This window comes from Schistocerca piceifrons, chromosome 2 (genome assembly GCF_021461385.2).
Source record: "Schistocerca piceifrons isolate TAMUIC-IGC-003096 chromosome 2, iqSchPice1.1, whole genome shotgun sequence".
NCBI classification, from domain to species: Eukaryota; Metazoa; Arthropoda; class Insecta; order Orthoptera; family Acrididae; genus Schistocerca; species Schistocerca piceifrons.
The window spans coordinates 199,204,402-199,222,709 of NC_060139.1; the positions used below are offsets into that span (position 1 = coordinate 199,204,402).

General features: G+C 51.8%; 37 non-coding genes across 37 annotated transcripts; 7 read left to right on the forward strand and 30 right to left on the reverse strand.

Moving 5' to 3' along the window:
* Positions 1-242: 242 nt before the first annotated feature.
* Positions 243-315, reverse strand: Trnav-aac. The gene has a single exon. It is a non-coding gene; the product is annotated as a tRNA-Val (tRNA).
* Positions 316-571: 256 nt separating this feature from the next.
* Positions 572-643, reverse strand: Trnae-uuc. The gene has a single exon. It is a non-coding gene; the product is annotated as a tRNA-Glu (tRNA).
* A 456-nt stretch (positions 644-1,099) lies between these two features.
* Trnam-cau lies at positions 1,100-1,172 on the reverse strand. Its single transcript has one exon. It is a non-coding gene; the product is annotated as a tRNA-Met (tRNA).
* A 296-nt stretch (positions 1,173-1,468) lies between these two features.
* Trnag-gcc lies at positions 1,469-1,539 on the reverse strand. Its single transcript has one exon. It is a non-coding gene; the product is annotated as a tRNA-Gly (tRNA).
* A 336-nt stretch (positions 1,540-1,875) lies between these two features.
* On the forward strand, positions 1,876-1,947 carry Trnag-ucc. Its single transcript has one exon. It is a non-coding gene; the product is annotated as a tRNA-Gly (tRNA).
* A 755-nt stretch (positions 1,948-2,702) lies between these two features.
* On the reverse strand, positions 2,703-2,775 carry Trnav-aac. Its single transcript has one exon. It is a non-coding gene; the product is annotated as a tRNA-Val (tRNA).
* A 256-nt stretch (positions 2,776-3,031) lies between these two features.
* Positions 3,032-3,103, reverse strand: Trnae-uuc. The gene has a single exon. It is a non-coding gene; the product is annotated as a tRNA-Glu (tRNA).
* A 456-nt stretch (positions 3,104-3,559) lies between these two features.
* Trnam-cau lies at positions 3,560-3,632 on the reverse strand. Its single transcript has one exon. It is a non-coding gene; the product is annotated as a tRNA-Met (tRNA).
* A 296-nt stretch (positions 3,633-3,928) lies between these two features.
* On the reverse strand, positions 3,929-3,999 carry Trnag-gcc. The gene has a single exon. It is a non-coding gene; the product is annotated as a tRNA-Gly (tRNA).
* Positions 4,000-4,335: 336 nt separating this feature from the next.
* Positions 4,336-4,407, forward strand: Trnag-ucc. Its single transcript has one exon. It is a non-coding gene; the product is annotated as a tRNA-Gly (tRNA).
* Positions 4,408-5,161: 754 nt separating this feature from the next.
* Trnav-aac lies at positions 5,162-5,234 on the reverse strand. Its single transcript has one exon. It is a non-coding gene; the product is annotated as a tRNA-Val (tRNA).
* A 256-nt stretch (positions 5,235-5,490) lies between these two features.
* Trnae-uuc lies at positions 5,491-5,562 on the reverse strand. Its single transcript has one exon. It is a non-coding gene; the product is annotated as a tRNA-Glu (tRNA).
* Positions 5,563-6,018: 456 nt separating this feature from the next.
* On the reverse strand, positions 6,019-6,091 carry Trnam-cau. The gene has a single exon. It is a non-coding gene; the product is annotated as a tRNA-Met (tRNA).
* Positions 6,092-6,387: 296 nt separating this feature from the next.
* On the reverse strand, positions 6,388-6,458 carry Trnag-gcc. Its single transcript has one exon. It is a non-coding gene; the product is annotated as a tRNA-Gly (tRNA).
* Positions 6,459-6,794: 336 nt separating this feature from the next.
* Positions 6,795-6,866, forward strand: Trnag-ucc. Its single transcript has one exon. It is a non-coding gene; the product is annotated as a tRNA-Gly (tRNA).
* A 754-nt stretch (positions 6,867-7,620) lies between these two features.
* On the reverse strand, positions 7,621-7,693 carry Trnav-aac. Its single transcript has one exon. It is a non-coding gene; the product is annotated as a tRNA-Val (tRNA).
* A 256-nt stretch (positions 7,694-7,949) lies between these two features.
* Positions 7,950-8,021, reverse strand: Trnae-uuc. Its single transcript has one exon. It is a non-coding gene; the product is annotated as a tRNA-Glu (tRNA).
* Positions 8,022-8,477: 456 nt separating this feature from the next.
* Trnam-cau lies at positions 8,478-8,550 on the reverse strand. The gene has a single exon. It is a non-coding gene; the product is annotated as a tRNA-Met (tRNA).
* Positions 8,551-8,846: 296 nt separating this feature from the next.
* Trnag-gcc lies at positions 8,847-8,917 on the reverse strand. Its single transcript has one exon. It is a non-coding gene; the product is annotated as a tRNA-Gly (tRNA).
* A 336-nt stretch (positions 8,918-9,253) lies between these two features.
* Positions 9,254-9,325, forward strand: Trnag-ucc. The gene has a single exon. It is a non-coding gene; the product is annotated as a tRNA-Gly (tRNA).
* Positions 9,326-10,080: 755 nt separating this feature from the next.
* On the reverse strand, positions 10,081-10,153 carry Trnav-aac. Its single transcript has one exon. It is a non-coding gene; the product is annotated as a tRNA-Val (tRNA).
* A 256-nt stretch (positions 10,154-10,409) lies between these two features.
* Positions 10,410-10,481, reverse strand: Trnae-uuc. The gene has a single exon. It is a non-coding gene; the product is annotated as a tRNA-Glu (tRNA).
* A 456-nt stretch (positions 10,482-10,937) lies between these two features.
* Positions 10,938-11,010, reverse strand: Trnam-cau. Its single transcript has one exon. It is a non-coding gene; the product is annotated as a tRNA-Met (tRNA).
* Positions 11,011-11,306: 296 nt separating this feature from the next.
* On the reverse strand, positions 11,307-11,377 carry Trnag-gcc. The gene has a single exon. It is a non-coding gene; the product is annotated as a tRNA-Gly (tRNA).
* A 336-nt stretch (positions 11,378-11,713) lies between these two features.
* Positions 11,714-11,785, forward strand: Trnag-ucc. The gene has a single exon. It is a non-coding gene; the product is annotated as a tRNA-Gly (tRNA).
* A 754-nt stretch (positions 11,786-12,539) lies between these two features.
* Trnav-aac lies at positions 12,540-12,612 on the reverse strand. The gene has a single exon. It is a non-coding gene; the product is annotated as a tRNA-Val (tRNA).
* Positions 12,613-12,868: 256 nt separating this feature from the next.
* Positions 12,869-12,940, reverse strand: Trnae-uuc. The gene has a single exon. It is a non-coding gene; the product is annotated as a tRNA-Glu (tRNA).
* Positions 12,941-13,396: 456 nt separating this feature from the next.
* Positions 13,397-13,469, reverse strand: Trnam-cau. The gene has a single exon. It is a non-coding gene; the product is annotated as a tRNA-Met (tRNA).
* A 296-nt stretch (positions 13,470-13,765) lies between these two features.
* On the reverse strand, positions 13,766-13,836 carry Trnag-gcc. The gene has a single exon. It is a non-coding gene; the product is annotated as a tRNA-Gly (tRNA).
* Positions 13,837-14,172: 336 nt separating this feature from the next.
* On the forward strand, positions 14,173-14,244 carry Trnag-ucc. Its single transcript has one exon. It is a non-coding gene; the product is annotated as a tRNA-Gly (tRNA).
* Positions 14,245-14,998: 754 nt separating this feature from the next.
* Positions 14,999-15,071, reverse strand: Trnav-aac. The gene has a single exon. It is a non-coding gene; the product is annotated as a tRNA-Val (tRNA).
* A 256-nt stretch (positions 15,072-15,327) lies between these two features.
* Positions 15,328-15,399, reverse strand: Trnae-uuc. The gene has a single exon. It is a non-coding gene; the product is annotated as a tRNA-Glu (tRNA).
* A 456-nt stretch (positions 15,400-15,855) lies between these two features.
* Trnam-cau lies at positions 15,856-15,928 on the reverse strand. The gene has a single exon. It is a non-coding gene; the product is annotated as a tRNA-Met (tRNA).
* A 296-nt stretch (positions 15,929-16,224) lies between these two features.
* Positions 16,225-16,295, reverse strand: Trnag-gcc. Its single transcript has one exon. It is a non-coding gene; the product is annotated as a tRNA-Gly (tRNA).
* Positions 16,296-16,631: 336 nt separating this feature from the next.
* Trnag-ucc lies at positions 16,632-16,703 on the forward strand. The gene has a single exon. It is a non-coding gene; the product is annotated as a tRNA-Gly (tRNA).
* A 754-nt stretch (positions 16,704-17,457) lies between these two features.
* Trnav-aac lies at positions 17,458-17,530 on the reverse strand. The gene has a single exon. It is a non-coding gene; the product is annotated as a tRNA-Val (tRNA).
* Positions 17,531-17,786: 256 nt separating this feature from the next.
* On the reverse strand, positions 17,787-17,858 carry Trnae-uuc. Its single transcript has one exon. It is a non-coding gene; the product is annotated as a tRNA-Glu (tRNA).
* Between the last annotated feature and the right edge of the window lie 450 nt (positions 17,859-18,308).

The following is an 18,308-nucleotide window of genomic DNA, read 5'->3' on the forward strand; positions in this document are numbered from 1 at the left end:
GCAGTGCCCAGTGTTCGCAGGCGGTCACCCGCCCAAGCACTGACAACGCCCAGCTTCGCGCAGTAGCGGTGATCGGACGAGAAACTGTGTGTTCACCGTGCTGTGACCAGTGAAGTGTTTTAGCGCGTCCCGACAAGCCGCGTTCTGGTCCCCTATCAGCTCCCACACAATGTGACGATTTCTTTGTTACCATACTTCCCCGCCGAAATCGGCGTTGCCTTTTTGAAAGAGTGAAATCGTAGTGGCCCGTGGGGGATCGAACCCACGACCTTCCCGTTGTTAGCACGACGCTCTAACCGACTGAGCTAACGGGCCTCGGTGCAGACAGTCTTTCATCGCTTCGCGGTAATTGCTCTGCGTATTGCCATGTAACATTTCTATGGTAGCAGTCCAACAGTGGACCAGCGTCTCTTCTCCCTTTATTCCGCTGCTCGTAGTAATTTCATTGCGTGCCCGTTTCTCTCGACTGTTTTCAGCTGACGTTTATGAACCAGTAGCTATAATGCGAGGAGGACGTGAAACAGCCTTTCGCAGGGTCAAAACTTGTCGTGACTTTTGCCGAAAAATTCCGTTCCGGTACCGGGAATCGAACCCGGGCCTCCTGGGTGAAAGCCAGGTATCCTAGCCACTAGACCACACCGGACGCGCACATTTTCTTCGGGGTTTACACCCGGTCCACTCGCTTTCCGTGTCGCACGTTCCCTGTTTGCGAGCATCTTTTCGCGCGCCCATGGCGAGGCGCGCATGGCAAAAGTCACAATCCATTGCTTTATGCCTCGTTGTTACAGGGGTAGGAGGAAAAGCAAAGCTGTAAGTAGTAATATTTATTTACTTATTTCGCAAGTAAATACCTGCTGCCTGTCATCATACAGCAGGTCATACATTGTGGGACTTTACACGTTATATCGTACGAAATTCAGTTTTATTACTAGTACTTTTTTCCTTGAAAATTTTACATAAGAACTGCAAGTAGTAATAACGGGAAGTAAACATTATCACGCTGAGTCGTTGAAGCCTTGAGGATAACAAAGTACAAAGTGTTCCGCTCCTTCGCAAACCCCAGAGCCGTCGATTTAGCTGTGGACGAAAGTAAATTAAATGCCCCGGGTGAGGATCGAACTCACGACCTTAAGATTATGAGACTTACGCGCTGCCTACTGCGCTACCGAGGCAGGCGATCGCCACGCCTTCTGGAATCTCGGTAAGTACCAAATACCGGTGGTAGAGAGTCTGCACTTCGTGGCTCATTTTTTTTCTGTTGCTACACGTGCATTCCCGGCGCGACAGGCAACTTGCGATGCTAGGCCGACGCCAGTATGTACAATAGCGCACAACAGTCCAAACGAGCAGTCGTGCGCGCTGCATGTTCGGTTATTCCCACACGGATATCCCGCGGTTCATTCTCATGGCTCACGCAGTTCGAGTGCGAAAGACACGCAGCACCACTATCGGAGAAAAAACAAAATGATGCATCGGCCGGGAATCGAACCCGGGCCGCCCGCGTGGCAGGCGAGCATTCTACCACTGAACCACCGATGCTCAGCTAGTTCACAGCTTCCTGGTGCTTTCCGCGGCAGACGTCTGAGGGGAAAGTGGGACTGCCGTCCAGCGCCGTCGCATCCTCTCGAGAGAATGCTACACACGCTGAATCCTGAACTGCACTGCACTGCTTAAAAATGACGCCCGAACGCGATCGCCTAAGTACTCTTGCGGCGCACGTGCGCGACGACTCTTGCCAAAGGACGCGAAATGTGCGTAGAGACGCTGTCTGGATGCGCTCGCCTACCCCGTAATGCGCCTACAGCTACGACCACCTTGAGCCGCCGCCGACAGGCGGGAAGCAGACACAGCGCGGCGTGCGCGGACGGAAACCGTGCGGTGGTGGTGTAATGGTCAGCATAGTTGCCTTCCAAGCAGTTGATCCGGGTTCGATTCCCGGCCACCGCAGCCGGCTTTTACTTTTGCGTATGAGTACTTTTGCCACGCGTCTTTAAATTAATCTTTCTTTCGCCCTCTTACTCGCTGCAGGCCACCCTATAGTGTGTGCGTCGATTCCCCTTGAGTCTCGACTTGTCTCGACTTTGCTCAGCTGACGCGAGAGCTGACGCTCTCCAATCGGCCTATATCAAGAGGACAAGCACGCGAAACGACTGAGAGAGGTATGGCGAGGCGGCCACCACATTACTTATGCCTCAAGTAAATACCTGCTGCCTGTTATCATGTATTGTCTGATGTCACATGTTCTGTCAGACAAATTCAGTTTTATTACTGGTACATTCCTTTTTTTTTTTTTTTTTTTTTTCTTTGTTGAAAATTTTACAACACGCTCCTTCATTTCACTGTGGCCGCACGGCGCGACTTGGCATACCGAAAGGCATAACGTGGCGCCAGTGCCCTTGACCGAATAGCGCTGCAGCTCCGAAACCGAAGAGGAAAGAGAAATACGAACTGAAACTGTCGGCAGTGCCCAGTGTTCGCAGGCGGTCACCCGCCCAAGCACTGACAACGCCCAGCTTCGCGCAGTAGCGGTGATCGGACGAGAAACTGTGTGTTCACCGTGCTGTGACCAGTGAAGTGTTTTAGCGCGTCCCGACAAGCCGCGTTCTGGTCCCCTATCAGCTCCCACACAATGTGACGATTTCTTTGTTACCATACTTCCCCGCCGAAATCGGCGTTGCCTTTTTGAAAGAGTGAAATCGTAGTGGCCCGTGGGGGATCGAACCCACGACCTTCCCGTTGTTAGCACGACGCTCTAACCGACTGAGCTAACGGGCCTCGGTGCAGACAGTCTTTCATCGCTTCGCGGTAATTGCTCTGCGTATTGCCATGTAACATTTCTATGGTAGCAGTCCAACAGTGGACCAGCGTCTCTTCTCCCTTTATTCCGCTGCTCGTAGTAATTTCATTGCGTGCCCGTTTCTCTCGACTGTTTTCAGCTGACGTTTATGAACCAGTAGCTATAATGCGAGGAGGACGTGAAACAGCCTTTCGCAGGGTCAAAACTTGTCGTGACTTTTGCCGAAAAATTCCGTTCCGGTACCGGGAATCGAACCCGGGCCTCCTGGGTGAAAGCCAGGTATCCTAGCCACTAGACCACACCGGACGCGCACATTTTCTTCGGGGTTTACACCCGGTCCACTCGCTTTCCGTGTCGCACGTTCCCTGTTTGCGAGCATCTTTTCGCGCGCCCATGGCGAGGCGCGCATGGCAAAAGTCACAATCCATTGCTTTATGCCTCGTTGTTACAGGGGTAGGAGGAAAAGCAAAGCTGTAAGTAGTAATATTTATTTACTTATTTCGCAAGTAAATACCTGCTGCCTGTCATCATACAGCAGGTCATACATTGTGGGACTTTACACGTTATATCGTACGAAATTCAGTTTTATTACTAGTACTTTTTTCCTTGAAAATTTTACATAAGAACTGCAAGTAGTAATAACGGGAAGTAAACATTATCACGCTGAGTCGTTGAAGCCTTGAGGATAACAAAGTACAAAGTGTTCCGCTCCTTCGCAAACCCCAGAGCCGTCGATTTAGCTGTGGACGAAAGTAAATTAAATGCCCCGGGTGAGGATCGAACTCACGACCTTAAGATTATGAGACTTACGCGCTGCCTACTGCGCTACCGAGGCAGGCGATCGCCACGCCTTCTGGAATCTCGGTAAGTACCAAATACCGGTGGTAGAGAGTCTGCACTTCGTGGCTCATTTTTTTTCTGTTGCTACACGTGCATTCCCGGCGCGACAGGCAACTTGCGATGCTAGGCCGACGCCAGTATGTACAATAGCGCACAACAGTCCAAACGAGCAGTCGTGCGCGCTGCATGTTCGGTTATTCCCACACGGATATCCCGCGGTTCATTCTCATGGCTCACGCAGTTCGAGTGCGAAAGACACGCAGCACCACTATCGGAGAAAAAACAAAATGATGCATCGGCCGGGAATCGAACCCGGGCCGCCCGCGTGGCAGGCGAGCATTCTACCACTGAACCACCGATGCTCAGCTAGTTCACAGCTTCCTGGTGCTTTCCGCGGCAGACGTCTGAGGGGAAAGTGGGACTGCCGTCCAGCGCCGTCGCATCCTCTCGAGAGAATGCTACACACGCTGAATCCTGAACTGCACTGCACTGCTTAAAAATGACGCCCGAACGCGATCGCCTAAGTACTCTTGCGGCGCACGTGCGCGACGACTCTTGCCAAAGGACGCGAAATGTGCGTAGAGACGCTGTCTGGATGCGCTCGCCTACCCCGTAATGCGCCTACAGCTACGACCACCTTGAGCCGCCGCCGACAGGCGGGAAGCAGACACAGCGCGGCGTGCGCGGACGGAAACCGTGCGGTGGTGGTGTAATGGTCAGCATAGTTGCCTTCCAAGCAGTTGATCCGGGTTCGATTCCCGGCCACCGCAGCCGGCTTTTACTTTTGCGTATGAGTACTTTTGCCACGCGTCTTTAAATTAATCTTTCTTTCGCCCTCTTACTCGCTGCAGGCCACCCTATAGTGTGTGCGTCGATTCCCCTTGAGTCTCGACTTGTCTCGACTTTGCTCAGCTGACGCGAGAGCTGACGCTCTCCAATCGGCCTATATCAAGAGGACAAGCACGCGAAACGACTGAGAGAGGTATGGCGAGGCGGCCACCACATTACTTATGCCTCAAGTAAATACCTGCTGCCTGTTATCATGTATTGTCTGATGTCACATGTTCTGTCAGACAAATTCAGTTTTATTACTGGTACATTCCTTTTTTTTTTTTTTTTTTTTTCTTTGTTGAAAATTTTACAACACGCTCCTTCATTTCACTGTGGCCGCACGGCGCGACTTGGCATACCGAAAGGCATAACGTGGCGCCAGTGCCCTTGACCGAATAGCGCTGCAGCTCCGAAACCGAAGAGGAAAGAGAAATACGAACTGAAACTGTCGGCAGTGCCCAGTGTTCGCAGGCGGTCACCCGCCCAAGCACTGACAACGCCCAGCTTCGCGCAGTAGCGGTGATCGGACGAGAAACTGTGTGTTCACCGTGCTGTGACCAGTGAAGTGTTTTAGCGCGTCCCGACAAGCCGCGTTCTGGTCCCCTATCAGCTCCCACACAATGTGACGATTTCTTTGTTACCATACTTCCCCGCCGAAATCGGCGTTGCCTTTTTGAAAGAGTGAAATCGTAGTGGCCCGTGGGGGATCGAACCCACGACCTTCCCGTTGTTAGCACGACGCTCTAACCGACTGAGCTAACGGGCCTCGGTGCAGACAGTCTTTCATCGCTTCGCGGTAATTGCTCTGCGTATTGCCATGTAACATTTCTATGGTAGCAGTCCAACAGTGGACCAGCGTCTCTTCTCCCTTTATTCCGCTGCTCGTAGTAATTTCATTGCGTGCCCGTTTCTCTCGACTGTTTTCAGCTGACGTTTATGAACCAGTAGCTATAATGCGAGGAGGACGTGAAACAGCCTTTCGCAGGGTCAAAACTTGTCGTGACTTTTGCCGAAAAATTCCGTTCCGGTATCGGGAATCGAACCCGGGCCTCCTGGGTGAAAGCCAGGTATCCTAGCCACTAGACCACACCGGACGCGCACATTTTCTTCGGGGTTTACACCCGGTCCACTCGCTTTCCGTGTCGCACGTTCCCTGTTTGCGAGCATCTTTTCGCGCGCCCATGGCGAGGCGCGCATGGCAAAAGTCACAATCCATTGCTTTATGCCTCGTTGTTACAGGGGTAGGAGGAAAAGCAAAGCTGTAAGTAGTAATATTTATTTACTTATTTCGCAAGTAAATACCTGCTGCCTGTCATCATACAGCAGGTCATACATTGTGGGACTTTACACGTTATATCGTACGAAATTCAGTTTTATTACTAGTACTTTTTTCCTTGAAAATTTTACATAAGAACTGCAAGTAGTAATAACGGGAAGTAAACATTATCACGCTGAGTCGTTGAAGCCTTGAGGATAACAAAGTACAAAGTGTTCCGCTCCTTCGCAAACCCCAGAGCCGTCGATTTAGCTGTGGACGAAAGTAAATTAAATGCCCCGGGTGAGGATCGAACTCACGACCTTAAGATTATGAGACTTACGCGCTGCCTACTGCGCTACCGAGGCAGGCGATCGCCACGCCTTCTGGAATCTCGGTAAGTACCAAATACCGGTGGTAGAGAGTCTGCACTTCGTGGCTCATTTTTTTTCTGTTGCTACACGTGCATTCCCGGCGCGACAGGCAACTTGCGATGCTAGGCCGACGCCAGTATGTACAATAGCGCACAACAGTCCAAACGAGCAGTCGTGCGCGCTGCATGTTCGGTTATTCCCACACGGATATCCCGCGGTTCATTCTCATGGCTCACGCAGTTCGAGTGCGAAAGACACGCAGCACCACTATCGGAGAAAAAACAAAATGATGCATCGGCCGGGAATCGAACCCGGGCCGCCCGCGTGGCAGGCGAGCATTCTACCACTGAACCACCGATGCTCAGCTAGTTCACAGCTTCCTGGTGCTTTCCGCGGCAGACGTCTGAGGGGAAAGTGGGACTGCCGTCCAGCGCCGTCGCATCCTCTCGAGAGAATGCTACACACGCTGAATCCTGAACTGCACTGCACTGCTTAAAAATGACGCCCGAACGCGATCGCCTAAGTACTCTTGCGGCGCACGTGCGCGACGACTCTTGCCAAAGGACGCGAAATGTGCGTAGAGACGCTGTCTGGATGCGCTCGCCTACCCCGTAATGCGCCTACAGCTACGACCACCTTGAGCCGCCGCCGACAGGCGGGAAGCAGACACAGCGCGGCGTGCGCGGACGGAAACCGTGCGGTGGTGGTGTAATGGTCAGCATAGTTGCCTTCCAAGCAGTTGATCCGGGTTCGATTCCCGGCCACCGCAGCCGGCTTTTACTTTTGCGTATGAGTACTTTTGCCACGCGTCTTTAAATTAATCTTTCTTTCGCCCTCTTACTCGCTGCAGGCCACCCTATAGTGTGTGCGTCGATTCCCCTTGAGTCTCGACTTGTCTCGACTTTGCTCAGCTGACGCGAGAGCTGACGCTCTCCAATCGGCCTATATCAAGAGGACAAGCACGCGAAACGACTGAGAGAGGTATGGCGAGGCGGCCACCACATTACTTATGCCTCAAGTAAATACCTGCTGCCTGTTATCATGTATTGTCTGATGTCACATGTTCTGTCAGACAAATTCAGTTTTATTACTGGTACATTCCTTTTTTTTTTTTTTTTTTTTTCTTTGTTGAAAATTTTACAACACGCTCCTTCATTTCACTGTGGCCGCACGGCGCGACTTGGCATACCGAAAGGCATAACGTGGCGCCAGTGCCCTTGACCGAATAGCGCTGCAGCTCCGAAACCGAAGAGGAAAGAGAAATACGAACTGAAACTGTCGGCAGTGCCCAGTGTTCGCAGGCGGTCACCCGCCCAAGCACTGACAACGCCCAGCTTCGCGCAGTAGCGGTGATCGGACGAGAAACTGTGTGTTCACCGTGCTGTGACCAGTGAAGTGTTTTAGCGCGTCCCGACAAGCCGCGTTCTGGTCCCCTATCAGCTCCCACACAATGTGACGATTTCTTTGTTACCATACTTCCCCGCCGAAATCGGCGTTGCCTTTTTGAAAGAGTGAAATCGTAGTGGCCCGTGGGGGATCGAACCCACGACCTTCCCGTTGTTAGCACGACGCTCTAACCGACTGAGCTAACGGGCCTCGGTGCAGACAGTCTTTCATCGCTTCGCGGTAATTGCTCTGCGTATTGCCATGTAACATTTCTATGGTAGCAGTCCAACAGTGGACCAGCGTCTCTTCTCCCTTTATTCCGCTGCTCGTAGTAATTTCATTGCGTGCCCGTTTCTCTCGACTGTTTTCAGCTGACGTTTATGAACCAGTAGCTATAATGCGAGGAGGACGTGAAACAGCCTTTCGCAGGGTCAAAACTTGTCGTGACTTTTGCCGAAAAATTCCGTTCCGGTACCGGGAATCGAACCCGGGCCTCCTGGGTGAAAGCCAGGTATCCTAGCCACTAGACCACACCGGACGCGCACATTTTCTTCGGGGTTTACACCCGGTCCACTCGCTTTCCGTGTCGCACGTTCCCTGTTTGCGAGCATCTTTTCGCGCGCCCATGGCGAGGCGCGCATGGCAAAAGTCACAATCCATTGCTTTATGCCTCGTTGTTACAGGGGTAGGAGGAAAAGCAAAGCTGTAAGTAGTAATATTTATTTACTTATTTCGCAAGTAAATACCTGCTGCCTGTCATCATACAGCAGGTCATACATTGTGGGACTTTACACGTTATATCGTACGAAATTCAGTTTTATTACTAGTACTTTTTTCCTTGAAAATTTTACATAAGAACTGCAAGTAGTAATAACGGGAAGTAAACATTATCACGCTGAGTCGTTGAAGCCTTGAGGATAACAAAGTACAAAGTGTTCCGCTCCTTCGCAAACCCCAGAGCCGTCGATTTAGCTGTGGACGAAAGTAAATTAAATGCCCCGGGTGAGGATCGAACTCACGACCTTAAGATTATGAGACTTACGCGCTGCCTACTGCGCTACCGAGGCAGGCGATCGCCACGCCTTCTGGAATCTCGGTAAGTACCAAATACCGGTGGTAGAGAGTCTGCACTTCGTGGCTCATTTTTTTTCTGTTGCTACACGTGCATTCCCGGCGCGACAGGCAACTTGCGATGCTAGGCCGACGCCAGTATGTACAATAGCGCACAACAGTCCAAACGAGCAGTCGTGCGCGCTGCATGTTCGGTTATTCCCACACGGATATCCCGCGGTTCATTCTCATGGCTCACGCAGTTCGAGTGCGAAAGACACGCAGCACCACTATCGGAGAAAAAACAAAATGATGCATCGGCCGGGAATCGAACCCGGGCCGCCCGCGTGGCAGGCGAGCATTCTACCACTGAACCACCGATGCTCAGCTAGTTCACAGCTTCCTGGTGCTTTCCGCGGCAGACGTCTGAGGGGAAAGTGGGACTGCCGTCCAGCGCCGTCGCATCCTCTCGAGAGAATGCTACACACGCTGAATCCTGAACTGCACTGCACTGCTTAAAAATGACGCCCGAACGCGATCGCCTAAGTACTCTTGCGGCGCACGTGCGCGACGACTCTTGCCAAAGGACGCGAAATGTGCGTAGAGACGCTGTCTGGATGCGCTCGCCTACCCCGTAATGCGCCTACAGCTACGACCACCTTGAGCCGCCGCCGACAGGCGGGAAGCAGACACAGCGCGGCGTGCGCGGACGGAAACCGTGCGGTGGTGGTGTAATGGTCAGCATAGTTGCCTTCCAAGCAGTTGATCCGGGTTCGATTCCCGGCCACCGCAGCCGGCTTTTACTTTTGCGTATGAGTACTTTTGCCACGCGTCTTTAAATTAATCTTTCTTTCGCCCTCTTACTCGCTGCAGGCCACCCTATAGTGTGTGCGTCGATTCCCCTTGAGTCTCGACTTGTCTCGACTTTGCTCAGCTGACGCGAGAGCTGACGCTCTCCAATCGGCCTATATCAAGAGGACAAGCACGCGAAACGACTGAGAGAGGTATGGCGAGGCGGCCACCACATTACTTATGCCTCAAGTAAATACCTGCTGCCTGTTATCATGTATTGTCTGATGTCACATGTTCTGTCAGACAAATTCAGTTTTATTACTGGTACATTCCTTTTTTTTTTTTTTTTTTTTTTCTTTGTTGAAAATTTTACAACACGCTCCTTCATTTCACTGTGGCCGCACGGCGCGACTTGGCATACCGAAAGGCATAACGTGGCGCCAGTGCCCTTGACCGAATAGCGCTGCAGCTCCGAAACCGAAGAGGAAAGAGAAATACGAACTGAAACTGTCGGCAGTGCCCAGTGTTCGCAGGCGGTCACCCGCCCAAGCACTGACAACGCCCAGCTTCGCGCAGTAGCGGTGATCGGACGAGAAACTGTGTGTTCACCGTGCTGTGACCAGTGAAGTGTTTTAGCGCGTCCCGACAAGCCGCGTTCTGGTCCCCTATCAGCTCCCACACAATGTGACGATTTCTTTGTTACCATACTTCCCCGCCGAAATCGGCGTTGCCTTTTTGAAAGAGTGAAATCGTAGTGGCCCGTGGGGGATCGAACCCACGACCTTCCCGTTGTTAGCACGACGCTCTAACCGACTGAGCTAACGGGCCTCGGTGCAGACAGTCTTTCATCGCTTCGCGGTAATTGCTCTGCGTATTGCCATGTAACATTTCTATGGTAGCAGTCCAACAGTGGACCAGCGTCTCTTCTCCCTTTATTCCGCTGCTCGTAGTAATTTCATTGCGTGCCCGTTTCTCTCGACTGTTTTCAGCTGACGTTTATGAACCAGTAGCTATAATGCGAGGAGGACGTGAAACAGCCTTTCGCAGGGTCAAAACTTGTCGTGACTTTTGCCGAAAAATTCCGTTCCGGTACCGGGAATCGAACCCGGGCCTCCTGGGTGAAAGCCAGGTATCCTAGCCACTAGACCACACCGGACGCGCACATTTTCTTCGGGGTTTACACCCGGTCCACTCGCTTTCCGTGTCGCACGTTCCCTGTTTGCGAGCATCTTTTCGCGCGCCCATGGCGAGGCGCGCATGGCAAAAGTCACAATCCATTGCTTTATGCCTCGTTGTTACAGGGGTAGGAGGAAAAGCAAAGCTGTAAGTAGTAATATTTATTTACTTATTTCGCAAGTAAATACCTGCTGCCTGTCATCATACAGCAGGTCATACATTGTGGGACTTTACACGTTATATCGTACGAAATTCAGTTTTATTACTAGTACTTTTTTCCTTGAAAATTTTACATAAGAACTGCAAGTAGTAATAACGGGAAGTAAACATTATCACGCTGAGTCGTTGAAGCCTTGAGGATAACAAAGTACAAAGTGTTCCGCTCCTTCGCAAACCCCAGAGCCGTCGATTTAGCTGTGGACGAAAGTAAATTAAATGCCCCGGGTGAGGATCGAACTCACGACCTTAAGATTATGAGACTTACGCGCTGCCTACTGCGCTACCGAGGCAGGCGATCGCCACGCCTTCTGGAATCTCGGTAAGTACCAAATACCGGTGGTAGAGAGTCTGCACTTCGTGGCTCATTTTTTTTCTGTTGCTACACGTGCATTCCCGGCGCGACAGGCAACTTGCGATGCTAGGCCGACGCCAGTATGTACAATAGCGCACAACAGTCCAAACGAGCAGTCGTGCGCGCTGCATGTTCGGTTATTCCCACACGGATATCCCGCGGTTCATTCTCATGGCTCACGCAGTTCGAGTGCGAAAGACACGCAGCACCACTATCGGAGAAAAAACAAAATGATGCATCGGCCGGGAATCGAACCCGGGCCGCCCGCGTGGCAGGCGAGCATTCTACCACTGAACCACCGATGCTCAGCTAGTTCACAGCTTCCTGGTGCTTTCCGCGGCAGACGTCTGAGGGGAAAGTGGGACTGCCGTCCAGCGCCGTCGCATCCTCTCGAGAGAATGCTACACACGCTGAATCCTGAACTGCACTGCACTGCTTAAAAATGACGCCCGAACGCGATCGCCTAAGTACTCTTGCGGCGCACGTGCGCGACGACTCTTGCCAAAGGACGCGAAATGTGCGTAGAGACGCTGTCTGGATGCGCTCGCCTACCCCGTAATGCGCCTACAGCTACGACCACCTTGAGCCGCCGCCGACAGGCGGGAAGCAGACACAGCGCGGCGTGCGCGGACGGAAACCGTGCGGTGGTGGTGTAATGGTCAGCATAGTTGCCTTCCAAGCAGTTGATCCGGGTTCGATTCCCGGCCACCGCAGCCGGCTTTTACTTTTGCGTATGAGTACTTTTGCCACGCGTCTTTAAATTAATCTTTCTTTCGCCCTCTTACTCGCTGCAGGCCACCCTATAGTGTGTGCGTCGATTCCCCTTGAGTCTCGACTTGTCTCGACTTTGCTCAGCTGACGCGAGAGCTGACGCTCTCCAATCGGCCTATATCAAGAGGACAAGCACGCGAAACGACTGAGAGAGGTATGGCGAGGCGGCCACCACATTACTTATGCCTCAAGTAAATACCTGCTGCCTGTTATCATGTATTGTCTGATGTCACATGTTCTGTCAGACAAATTCAGTTTTATTACTGGTACATTCCTTTTTTTTTTTTTTTTTTTTTCTTTGTTGAAAATTTTACAACACGCTCCTTCATTTCACTGTGGCCGCACGGCGCGACTTGGCATACCGAAAGGCATAACGTGGCGCCAGTGCCCTTGACCGAATAGCGCTGCAGCTCCGAAACCGAAGAGGAAAGAGAAATACGAACTGAAACTGTCGGCAGTGCCCAGTGTTCGCAGGCGGTCACCCGCCCAAGCACTGACAACGCCCAGCTTCGCGCAGTAGCGGTGATCGGACGAGAAACTGTGTGTTCACCGTGCTGTGACCAGTGAAGTGTTTTAGCGCGTCCCGACAAGCCGCGTTCTGGTCCCCTATCAGCTCCCACACAATGTGACGATTTCTTTGTTACCATACTTCCCCGCCGAAATCGGCGTTGCCTTTTTGAAAGAGTGAAATCGTAGTGGCCCGTGGGGGATCGAACCCACGACCTTCCCGTTGTTAGCACGACGCTCTAACCGACTGAGCTAACGGGCCTCGGTGCAGACAGTCTTTCATCGCTTCGCGGTAATTGCTCTGCGTATTGCCATGTAACATTTCTATGGTAGCAGTCCAACAGTGGACCAGCGTCTCTTCTCCCTTTATTCCGCTGCTCGTAGTAATTTCATTGCGTGCCCGTTTCTCTCGACTGTTTTCAGCTGACGTTTATGAACCAGTAGCTATAATGCGAGGAGGACGTGAAACAGCCTTTCGCAGGGTCAAAACTTGTCGTGACTTTTGCCGAAAAATTCCGTTCCGGTACCGGGAATCGAACCCGGGCCTCCTGGGTGAAAGCCAGGTATCCTAGCCACTAGACCACACCGGACGCGCACATTTTCTTCGGGGTTTACACCCGGTCCACTCGCTTTCCGTGTCGCACGTTCCCTGTTTGCGAGCATCTTTTCGCGCGCCCATGGCGAGGCGCGCATGGCAAAAGTCACAATCCATTGCTTTATGCCTCGTTGTTACAGGGGTAGGAGGAAAAGCAAAGCTGTAAGTAGTAATATTTATTTACTTATTTCGCAAGTAAATACCTGCTGCCTGTCATCATACAGCAGGTCATACATTGTGGGACTTTACACGTTATATCGTACGAAATTCAGTTTTATTACTAGTACTTTTTTCCTTGAAAATTTTACATAAGAACTGCAAGTAGTAATAACGGGAAGTAAACATTATCACGCTGAGTCGTTGAAGCCTTGAGGATAACAAAGTACAAAGTGTTCCGCTCCTTCGCAAACCCCAGAGCCGTCGATTTAGCTGTGGACGAAAGTAAATTAAATGCCCCGGGTGAGGATCGAACTCACGACCTTAAGATTATGAGACTTACGCGCTGCCTACTGCGCTACCGAGGCAGGCGATCGCCACGCCTTCTGGAATCTCGGTAAGTACCAAATACCGGTGGTAGAGAGTCTGCACTTCGTGGCTCATTTTTTTTCTGTTGCTACACGTGCATTCCCGGCGCGACAGGCAACTTGCGATGCTAGGCCGACGCCAGTATGTACAATAGCGCACAACAGTCCAAACGAGCAGTCGTGCGCGCTGCATGTTCGGTTATTCCCACACGGATATCCCGCGGTTCATTCTCATGGCTCACGCAGTTCGAGTGCGAAAGACACGCAGCACCACTATCGGAGAAAAAACAAAATGATGCATCGGCCGGGAATCGAACCCGGGCCGCCCGCGTGGCAGGCGAGCATTCTACCACTGAACCACCGATGCTCAGCTAGTTCACAGCTTCCTGGTGCTTTCCGCGGCAGACGTCTGAGGGGAAAGTGGGACTGCCGTCCAGCGCCGTCGCATCCTCTCGAGAGAATGCTACACACGCTGAATCCTGAACTGCACTGCACTGCTTAAAAATGACGCCCGAACGCGATCGCCTAAGTACTCTTGCGGCGCACGTGCGCGACGACTCTTGCCAAAGGACGCGAAATGTGCGTAGAGACGCTGTCTGGATGCGCTCGCCTACCCCGTAATGCGCCTACAGCTACGACCACCTTGAGCCGCCGCCGACAGGCGGGAAGCAGACACAGCGCGGCGTGCGCGGACGGAAACCGTGCGGTGGTGGTGTAATGGTCAGCATAGTTGCCTTCCAAGCAGTTGATCCGGGTTCGATTCCCGGCCACCGCAGCCGGCTTTTACTTTTGCGTATGAGTACTTTTGCCACGCGTCTTTAAATTAATCTTTCTTTCGCCCTCTTACTCGCTGCAGGCCACCCTATAGTGTGTGCGTCGATTCCCCTTGAGTCTCGACTTGTCTCGACTTTGCTCAGCTGACGCGAGAGCTGACGCTCTCCAATCGGCCTATATCAAGAGGACAAGCACGCGAAACGACTGAGAGAGGTATGGCGAGGCGGCCACCACATTACTTATGCCTCAAGTAAATACCTGCTGCCTGTTATCATGTATTGTCTGATGTCACATGTTCTGTCAGACAAATTCAGTTTTATTACTGGTACATTCCTTTTTTTTTTTTTTTTTTTTTCTTTGTTGAAAATTTTACAACACGCTCCTTCATTTCACTGTGGCCGCACGGCGCGACTTGGCATACCGAAAGGCATAACGTGGCGCCAGTGCCCTTGACCGAATAGCGCTGCAGCTCCGAAACCGAAGAGGAAAGAGAAATACGAACTGAAACTGTCGGCAGTGCCCAGTGTTCGCAGGCGGTCACCCGCCCAAGCACTGACAACGCCCAGCTTCGCGCAGTAGCGGTGATCGGACGAGAAACTGTGTGTTCACCGTGCTGTGACCAGTGAAGTGTTTTAGCGCGTCCCGACAAGCCGCGTTCTGGTCCCCTATCAGCTCCCACACAATGTGACGATTTCTTTGTTACCATACTTCCCCGCCGAAATCGGCGTTGCCTTTTTGAAAGAGTGAAATCGTAGTGGCCCGTGGGGGATCGAACCCACGACCTTCCCGTTGTTAGCACGACGCTCTAACCGACTGAGCTAACGGGCCTCGGTGCAGACAGTCTTTCATCGCTTCGCGGTAATTGCTCTGCGTATTGCCATGTAACATTTCTATGGTAGCAGTCCAACAGTGGACCAGCGTCTCTTCTCCCTTTATTCCGCTGCTCGTAGTAATTTCATTGCGTGCCCGTTTCTCTCGACTGTTTTCAGCTGACGTTTATGAACCAGTAGCTATAATGCGAGGAGGACGTGAAACAGCCTTTCGCAGGGTCAAAACTTGTCGTGACTTTTGCCGAAAAATTCCGTTCCGGTATCGGGAATCGAACCCGGGCCTCCTGGGTGAAAGCCAGGTATCCTAGCCACTAGACCACACCGGACGCGCACATTTTCTTCGGGGTTTACACCCGGTCCACTCGCTTTCCGTGTCGCACGTTCCCTGTTTGCGAGCATCTTTTCGCGCGCCCATGGCGAGGCGCGCATGGCAAAAGTCACAATCCATTGCTTTATGCCTCGTTGTTACAGGGGTAGGAGGAAAAGCAAAGCTGTAAGTAGTAATATTTATTTACTTATTTCGCAAGTAAATACCTGCTGCCTGTCATCATACAGCAGGTCATACATTGTGGGACTTTACACGTTATATCGTACGAAATTCAGTTTTATTACTAGTACTTTTTTCCTTGAAAATTTTACATAAGAACTGCAAGTAGTAATAACGGGAAGTAAACATTATCACGCTGAGTCGTTGAAGCCTTGAGGATAACAAAGTACAAAGTGTTCCGCTCCTTCGCAAACCCCAGAGCCGTCGATTTAGCTGTGGACGAAAGTAAATTAAATGCCCCGGGTGAGGATCGAACTCACGACCTTAAGATTATGAGACTTACGCGCTGCCTACTGCGCTACCGAGGCAGGCGATCGCCACGCCTTCTGGAATCTCGGTAAGTACCAAATACCGGTGGTAGAGAGTCTGCACTTCGTGGCTCATTTTTTTTCTGTTGCTACACGTGCATTCCCGGCGCGACAGGCAACTTGCGATGCTAGGCCGACGCCAGTATGTACAATAGCGCACAACAGTCCAAACGAGCAGTCGTGCGCGCTGCATGTTCGGTTATTCCCACACGGATATCCCGCGGTTCATTCTCATGGCTCACGCAGTTCGAGTGCGAAAGACACGCAGCACCACTATCGGAGAAAAAACAAAATGATGCATCGGCCGGGAATCGAACCCGGGCCGCCCGCGTGGCAGGCGAGCATTCTACCACTGAACCACCGATGCTCAGCTAGTTCACAGCTTCCTGGTGCTTTCCGCGGCAGACGTCTGAGGGGAAAGTGGGACTGCCGTCCAGCGCCGTCGCATCCTCTCGAGAGAATGCTACACACGCTGAATCCTGAACTGCACTGCACTGCTTAAAAATGACGCCCGAACGCGATCGCCTAAGTACTCTTGCGGCGCACGTGCGCGACGACTCTTGCCAAAGGACGCGAAATGTGCGTAGAGACGCTGTCTGGATGCGCTCGCCTACCCCGTAATGCGCCTACAGCTACGACCACCTTGAGCCGCCGCCGACAGGCGGGAAGCAGACACAGCGCGGCGTGCGCGGACGGAAACCGTGCGGTGGTGGTGTAATGGTCAGCATAGTTGCCTTCCAAGCAGTTGATCCGGGTTCGATTCCCGGCCACCGCAGCCGGCTTTTACTTTTGCGTATGAGTACTTTTGCCACGCGTCTTTAAATTAATCTTTCTTTCGCCCTCTTACTCGCTGCAGGCCACCCTATAGTGTGTGCGTCGATTCCCCTTGAGTCTCGACTTGTCTCGACTTTGCTCAGCTGACGCGAGAGCTGACGCTCTCCAATCGGCCTATATCAAGAGGACAAGCACGCGAAACGACTGAGAGAGGTATGGCGAGGCGGCCACCACATTACTTATGCCTCAAGTAAATACCTGCTGCCTGTTATCATGTATTGTCTGATGTCACATGTTCTGTCAGACAAATTCAGTTTTATTACTGGTACATTCCTTTTTTTTTTTTTTTTTTTTTCTTTGTTGAAAATTTTACAACACGCTCCTTCATTTCACTGTGGCCGCACGGCGCGACTTGGCATACCGAAAGGCATAACGTGGCGCCAGTGCCCTTGACCGAATAGCGCTGCAGCTCCGAAACCGAAGAGGAAAGAGAAATACGAACTGAAACTGTCGGCAGTGCCCAGTGTTCGCAGGCGGTCACCCGCCCAAGCACTGACAACGCCCAGCTTCGCGCAGTAGCGGTGATCGGACGAGAAACTGTGTGTTCACCGTGCTGTGACCAGTGAAGTGTTTTAGCGCGTCCCGACAAGCCGCGTTCTGGTCCCCTATCAGCTCCCACACAATGTGACGATTTCTTTGTTACCATACTTCCCCGCCGAAATCGGCGTTGCCTTTTTGAAAGAGTGAAATCGTAGTGGCCCGTGGGGGATCGAACCCACGACCTTCCCGTTGTTAGCACGACGCTCTAACCGACTGAGCTAACGGGCCTCGGTGCAGACAGTCTTTCATCGCTTCGCGGTAATTGCTCTGCGTATTGCCATGTAACATTTCTATGGTAGCAGTCCAACAGTGGACCAGCGTCTCTTCTCCCTTTATTCCGCTGCTCGTAGTAATTTCATTGCGTGCCCGTTTCTCTCGACTGTTTTCAGCTGACGTTTATGAACCAGTAGCTATAATGCGAGGAGGACGTGAAACAGCCTTTCGCAGGGTCAAAACTTGTCGTGACTTTTGCCGAAAAATTCCGTTCCGGTACCGGGAATCGAACCCGGGCCTCCTGGGTGAAAGCCAGGTATCCTAGCCACTAGACCACACCGGACGCGCACATTTTCTTCGGGGTTTACACCCGGTCCACTCGCTTTCCGTGTCGCACGTTCCCTGTTTGCGAGCATCTTTTCGCGCGCCCATGGCGAGGCGCGCATGGCAAAAGTCACAATCCATTGCTTTATGCCTCGTTGTTACAGGGGTAGGAGGAAAAGCAAAGCTGTAAGTAGTAATATTTATTTACTTATTTCGCAAGTAAATACCTGCTGCCTGTCATCATACAGCAGGTCATACATTGTGGGACTTTACACGTTATATCGTACGAAATTCAGTTTTATTACTAGTACTTTTTTCCTTGAAAATTTTACATAAGAACTGCAAGTAGTAATAACGGGAAGTAAACATTATCACGCTGAGTCGTTGAAGCCTTGAGGATAACAAAGTACAAAGTGTTCCGCTCCTTCGCAAACCCCAGAGCCGTCGATTTAGCTGTGGACGAAAGTAA